This window comes from Podarcis gaigeae (assembly GCF_964106915.1).
Source record: "Podarcis gaigeae genome assembly, chromosome: 2".
Taxonomy (NCBI): domain Eukaryota; kingdom Metazoa; phylum Chordata; class Lepidosauria; order Squamata; family Lacertidae; genus Podarcis; species Podarcis gaigeae.
In genome coordinates, this window is record NC_139679.1 from 4,440,726 (window position 1) to 4,448,323 (window position 7,598).

Sequence of the window (7,598 nt, forward strand, 5' to 3'; positions counted from 1 at the left end):
CTGGCGGGCATGCAGCTTGCCTTCCAAGCCTCTGCGGGAGGAGAACAATCCCTGCAGAGGCTTTGGATGGAAGCTGCGCCCCGCCAACTATATGGCTGGTGGGCACGCAGCTTCCCTCCCAAGCCTCTGAGGGGATTGCTCTCCTGCAGCGGCATGGGGGAGAGTTGCGCACACCCCCCCCCATGGCTGGCAGTGCACAGCTTTGCTGCCGCCCCCACTATCCGTGGTCATTTGGGGGCACTGAGTGGATATTTGCACCCTGGCGCTGCATCTGCTAAAGACGACCCTGGAACCAACCTCACCATTTCCCAGTGAGCGTGTCTCTTTCTTTGGGGCTTCTGCATTTTGGGGCTGAAGGAGCACATTGGCCCAACTGCAGCATGCTCTGAGAAACAGCTTTTCGGTGAACATGGCATGCTGTCGTGAATGTCACCTTGCAGCTGGATCTGCCCTTCCTGTGAGACAGCCGCCTTCCTGGGGCACTAGGGCCACCCGGGTCACGGTGAGTTCTGGAGAGGAGCGGGGATGAGGGAAGAAGTGCCAGTGCCGCTATGGGGGACCAAGGGGCAGAGAGAGCCAAGCCCAAGTCCCCCCAGAGCCGGCCCTGCCCCCCTACAAAATGTTGAGAATGGTATTAGTAGTTAGCTGTAAAGAAGGGAAGAAACTACTGTTTCCATTATCCCTAACCATTCTAGTTGGGGTTGATGGGAATTAGAATTCAAGAATATCTGGTGAACTATATATTCCCAACAGCACTGTTAATCCTGGAATAAGTCCCACTGGATGCAGTTGCGCTGACAGCTGCATGGATAAGATTGCACTGCCTATTTCGCAAATAAAACTAGCCAGATAAACAAACATGCTGGAGGTAGCATTGTATTCTCCTTCTCCGTTCATTGGGCAAGTTTGTACATAAGTTGCTGTACTATATAAAATAATTGCTTCTGCAAAATGATACTGTGACTTTTAACTTTTCCTGTTTTGGTTGCTTCTGTTTTATAATTCTTTATTTTATTTTTCTTCATATAATTGAAAATCAAATAAATTTGGGTGGGGGTGGCATGCAGTATGGGGAGCACAAGGCCCTCTTAATGTCATCAGACTCCCATCAGCCTCAGCTGACATCGCCAATGGTCAGGGAGGATGGGAGTTGTAGTCGAGCAGCCTCTAAAAGACCATCAGTTCCCCGTCCATAACTGAACATAACATCCAAACTGCTAATATAACAGCAGATATATATCATCAATACCTCTCCCACAAATGAAAAACAAAACAAAATAAATCTCCTGCATTTCCATGAGTTATAGTTTTCATATATGTATTATTAATTATTAATAAAATACACATCAGTGGTTAATTAATCTATATATCACTGGACCATCATGAAGTCTCTCTAGGATCATGAGGAACCTGTGGCCCTCCTTTTGTTGCCAGACTACAATTCCCCCCATCCCTGAACATTGGCCATGCATGCTGGCTTGGGCTGCTGGGAGCTGGAGCTGGAAGTTGGATTGTTCCAAACTTTCAGGCAGAGATAAGGCTTTGCCAATCTGTTTCTTGAAGTCCTTTTAACTGGAGATGTCAGACTGAGACTGCAATTCCAAGCATGTTTACTGGAAAGTAAGACCCAATCCATTCAATGTGACATACTTGCAGATATACATGTATACAAATTGCAACCTGAATTTAGGGTCTTCTGCTCCCAGAGCAATCAATATGTGCTCCGCCTTTGTGCTACTGCCCCTCCCTGACATCACACAAGAGTCCTGGTGGGCAGTCAGTAGGTATTGGCTCCAGTGACAAATCAAGAACAAGGCTTCCCAGGAGGGATCAGATCCAGCAAAAGTCTCGTGTTGCTGCCAAAAGTACATATCCAGCATGACTGATTAGGCAATTGCTGCATCAAACAGGAATAGACTCCAAGCTCTCGTCAGCAAGGGGCCCAAGGTGATCAGCTGTGCAGCAAGGGAGATGGCAACACATCAAGGTTCAGGACACAGATTTCATTCCTTATCTTATTGGACTAGCTGCACTGGGTGTTGCTATGGGACAAGATCCATGTTTGTGTACAGTGCAACTCTCCAGGGTCAAGTTCCAGCTTCAGTCTTGCCAGTGACGTTGGTCCACTTCACCTGTCACGTAATGCTGTGGGACCAGTTCCTTCTCATGAGCCTTCTGAGCTTCAGTGCCACTGCTAGTTAAATGTGCCAGCCATCTGCTCAAGAGCCCTGCAGATCACTGAAATTATGCACTCCTTACCCAAAGACCTGTAAAGGTACACTAAAGTCAAGGCAAATGAGGTTGGAGGGAATCTGAGAGGTTGACCTGCCCATGCACTTTTATGGTTCATACCAGGAGAAAGAGGGTGAACTCTTTTGAAATGGCTGTTCCTTCTTCCCCTTCTCACCTAAGCTTCTGTTCCGCTGTAGCACATTTCCTGTTCACACACAGAGAGAAGCACAGGAGGATGGCTTATGGCTGCATCCAAGGCAACCTGTTCTCCTTCCTCAGAGGTGGACAGGAGCTGGGGAGGAAAGACTTTTGTGCCTCTCAGCTCCAGGTTCTGGAGAGCCTTTGGGCAAGACACCCTCCATGGACCCTCCCTCAGGGCTCATCCACACTTCCATTTGGTCCGTGACTTCTAGGCATGGATCCAATAGGTTTTTCTCTTGTCCTGCCATTTCCCCCAGGATAACCCGTGGTTTACTGCTGAATCAGAGCAAACGTCAATCAGGTTTTCTGTGGATTGACACTTGTTCTGATTCAGCAATGAACAGCAGATTTTTCCGGGCAAAGGAAAACCTATCAGGCCCATGCCTAGAAGTCACGGACTAAAAGGAACAAAATTTGGGACAAAAGGAAGTGTGGGTGAGCCCTTAGTCTATCTCCTCATTGCAGGGGACCCTTGTTGTAGGCACCTGTGCAGAGGTGTCATTCCTCAGCAGATGCCCAATCCTTGACACTACGGCAAAAGAAGGCCAGGTTGCCTTTGATTTGATTTTCCTGCTCGAAAGATCCACCAATGAGGAAGTGGCAGGAGGAGGCTGTGGGCGCACCAAACCTTTGAAGAAGTTCTAATGCACATGGCTTCCCCTCAAAAAAAAGCCAGGGACTGTAGCTTGCCTCTCGCAGAGCTACAATTCCCAGAACCCTTAATAAACTACAGATTTCATTATTTTTTTGTCAGGTGGGATGTGCTTTAAACATACTTGACTCCAACTTGGATTTGAGCAAATGGCACTGTTCCTTGGGAAATTGAGCAGTCACTGCTGCAAACAGGCTGTGTACACAATATACGTTTAAAGTGTATCTGAAGAACATTCTTTCTCTCAAAGAATTCTGGGCACTTTAACCTGTGCCCAGAATTCTTTGAGAGGGGGGATGTGCTTTGAATTTGCTTTAAAGGTTTATAGTGTATATGCAGACACACAGAAAGTAGCTACTTTCTGGATAAAGCCATTTTCTCGTAACCATCGCCACCCAATTATTTTCCTGCTTGACCCTAGGAGAACTTCACACACACTTATTGATCAAGCTATGCTTTTGGTTCTTAACTAGGGAGGACAGGGCTTTTGAATGTTTAGGAGTAGTGTAAAAGAGGAGAGTTCAGCAGAGGAAGCTTGTCATGTAAGGTACACCTGGCAAACTTCCCTCTTCAGCACAATAATTTAAAGGTTCAGGAACCCTGCCCTCTTTTTTGCATCTGGCCATCCTACTGACCTCAGGGATACCATTCCAAATTTCAGAGGAGGGGAGAGATTTAATGGAGAAGGCTAGACCCACAGCAACCATCCGGTCCAGTGTCAGTGTCTGGCACCCAGAGGAAGCTGCTATGGTTTCAGTGCCACACCATTGCCCACTGGCACTGAATCCTGGTCTTGCTCCCTGGAGGGGTCTGCTGACTGTGTTGTGCAAGGGGCATTGTGGGAACTTCAAAAAACAGCAGCTAATAGCTGCTTTCTGCTGCTGCCTTCAAATAAGCTAAGGACTGGATGTAAAAAAGAGTTCCACCAGATGGCACCTTGAGAGCCCCTTCAAACCTGGAGCCAACCCAGATAGCAAAAGCAATTCAGTTTGTAGAACCAGCAAACAGGTAAAAAATGGAACAGTGGACTTGGAGAAGTGCAATGGAGAAGGAGAACTGCCCCCCCCCAATAGTGCCCCCACTGATGCTTTCTGTGCTGAGGGGGAAGGGTATCTGCTTTTTGCAAGGACAGTTCTCAATGCACCCGGTAGAGCACTAGAGGGTGGGTGTGTGATGTGGGAAACTAATGTATGGACACGTTTTCCAGTGTCTGCCTGGAAGCAAGCACTGGCACCCTTGGGACACCTGGAACAAGAATGGAATCAATACCATCCAACACATGAAGATCAATGCTGTCTGGGAAACCAACCAGGCTATGCTTGCGCAAAGATAGAGAAAGTGTGTTGGTTTCCCCACCTGGCTCCCTGTTGCCTCTTCCTTGCCAGATTTCACAAACTTATTTGCTCAGCAAACATTTGGAGAACCCTTCATTGAGCTCCCCAAATCATTATCCACTTAGTTAAAAAAACCAAGATAATTTGTTACCGTTATTGTGGTAGAATTTATAATAATGTTGGTCAGAGGGCAGGTCTCTGTTGCATCTGGTGCTAAAACAAGAACAGGGGTCGGGGAGCAGGTGCTGTAAGTCCCCAGGATTCTTCTACACCCCCACCATTTTTTCCTCTCATTGGAAATAACTCAAAATAATGCTCTTCTAATGGTTCTGTCAGTGCAAGCATTTCAGCTTTTCAGACTGACCACCCTTCTCCTTCCCCTATGTGCCATTCTGAGGGTTCTCTTGATACACACATGGGAAGGCATGGGGGGAGGATAGGAGTGAAAGCCCCACTGCGCTACCAGAAGGTCTTGCATGGGCTTCCACTAGCAGAACTCATTAGTTGAATCCCACCCTAAGGGTCCTTTATGCACATAGGTGATGCCAATGAGATTTTCAGGAATTTGCACAAGATTAATATTCAACGCCATGGTTTTCCCAGTAGTGATGTATGGAAGTGAGAGCTGGACCATAAAGAAGGCTGATTGCCAAAGAATTGATGCTTTTGAATTATGGTCTGGAGGAGGCTCTTGAGAGTCCCATGGACTGCGAGAAGATCAAACGTATCCATTCTTAAGGAAATCAGCCCTGAGTGCTCACTGGAAGGACAGATCGTGGAGCTGAGGCTCCAGTACTTTGGCCACCTCATGAGAAGAGAAGACTGTTGGGAAAGACTGAGGGCACAAGGAGAAGGGGACGACAGAGGACGAGATGGTTGGACAGTGTTCTCGAAGCTACAAACATGAGTTTGACCAAACTGCAGGAGGCAGTGGAAGACAGGAGTGCCTGGCATGCTCTGGTCCATGGGGTCACGAAGAGTCGGACACGACTATGTTCAGTTTCTGTTAATTGATTCTCATGAAAACTTGCAGATTCTGGCTTCACACAATTAACTCAAGGCAGTGTCAATTTACTCTTGGCAGAAAGCCAAGGTCTGCTTGACCTAGAAACTACTTACTCTGATCGGTTAACGACCAGCACTCAACTCTGTTATCTAGGAATGCTAGCACAGTTTGTGTTGGAGGGTGTGTTAGGAGTAGAAGTGTTGTGTATGGTTAAGAGAGAGAGAGAGAGAGAGAGAAAGAAAGAAAGGATTTATTTTGCTTTGTTTTGTATGCAGAAACTCTGCTGGTTTTATTTTTCCTTTTAATAAATCCTGTAAATAGTTATTCTGAGTCTAGCTGACTAGTCATTCCACCTCAACTAGCTTCCTCACTGTGCAGGAAAACTCTGCTACGTTTGGGCTAAAGCCATTAGAGCTATGCCTGACACTTCAAAGTTCCAAGAGACTAAACGACTAAACAACAGCAATATTCAACACAGCAGCCCAAAGAGGAGCACCACTGCAAGGCCAAGAGACATGCATAAACGTACACATGTGTGTGACAGTTAATAAAGAAAGAGTGCAAAAAGTATTGTAGTGTCTCAGAAAGTTTTGTGAGCACTTCATATACTGCACAGCTGAGCCCTGAGTCCTGGCACCTCTCAGGTCAGCGCCATTGCCTTTATAAGAACAAGGGAGGTGTTCATGGTGAGTTCTGGCACCTCTTTTTCTAGAAAAATAGCCTTATAAAGGTCTACTCAGACTTGAGTTCCACTGTATTTACTATGCAAAAGCCTTTGACTGTGTCGACCACAGCAAACTATGGCAAGTTCTTAAAGAAATGGGAGTGCCTGATCACCTCATCTGTCTCATTAGAAATCTCTATGTGGGACAAGAAGCTACACTTAGAACTGGATATAGAACAACTGATTGGTTCAAAATTGGGAAAGGAGTAAAACAAGGCTGTTGTAATTGCCTCCCTGCTTATTTAACTTATATGTAGAATTAATCATGCGAAAGGCTGGACTGGAGGAATCCCAATCCGGAATTAAGATTGCTGGAAGAAATATCAACAACCTCAGATATGCAGATGACACAACCTTGATGGCAGAAAGTGAGGAGGAATTGAAGAACCTCTTAATGAGGATGAAAGAGGAGAGCGCAACATATGGTCTGAAGCTCAACATCAAAAAAACCTAAGATCATGGCCACTGGTCCCATCAACTCCTGGCAAATAGAAGGGGAAGAAATGGAAGCAGTGAGAGATTTTACTTTCTTGGGCTCCTTGATCACTGCAGTTGGTGACAGCGGTCACGAAATTAAAAGACACCTGCTTCTTGGGAGAAAAGCGATGACAAACCTAGGCAGCATCTTAAAAAGCAGAGACATCACTTTGCCGACAAAGGCCCGTATAGTTAAAGCTATGGTTTTCCCAGTAATGATGTATGGAAGTGAGAACTGGACCATAAAGAAGGCTGATCGCCGAAGAATTGATGCTTTTGAATTCTGGTGCTGGAGGAGACTCTTGAGAGTCCCATGGACTGCAAGAAAATCAAACCTATCCATTCTTAAGGAAATCAGCCCTGAGTGCTCACTGGAAGGACAGATCCTGAAGCTGAGGCTCCAATACTTTGGCCACCTCATGAGAAGAGAAGACTCCCTAGAAAAGACCCTGGTGTTGGGAAAGATGGAGGGCACAAGGAGAAGGGGACGACAGAGGACGAGATGGTTGCATGAGTTTGACCAAACTGCGGGAGGCAGTGGAAGACAGGAGTGCCTGGCGTGCTCTGGTCCATGGGGTCACACAACTAAATGACTAAACAACAACCAACACTTTGAATTGTGCTCAGAAACGTACTGGGAGCCAATGTAGTTCTTACAGGTCTGGTGTTATATGGTGTCGGTGGCTGCTTCAAATCACCAGTTTAGCTGCCACATTCTGGATTAGTAGTAGTTTCCAAGTCACCTTGGAAACAACTAAACAACAACAACTCTCAGATACGATCCTGAACAGAATGTAAGACACGACTGCGTGTCTGGTGCGTGCATGGGTCACGTTTCGCCGCTTCCACGTATGCGTGTGACATCATTTTGGCCGTCTGCGCATGCGCAAGCGGCAAAACCCAGAAGTAACACACTCAGTTACTTCTGGCTCGCTGCGGAGCACAACCCGAAAATACTTATCCTGAAGGCGT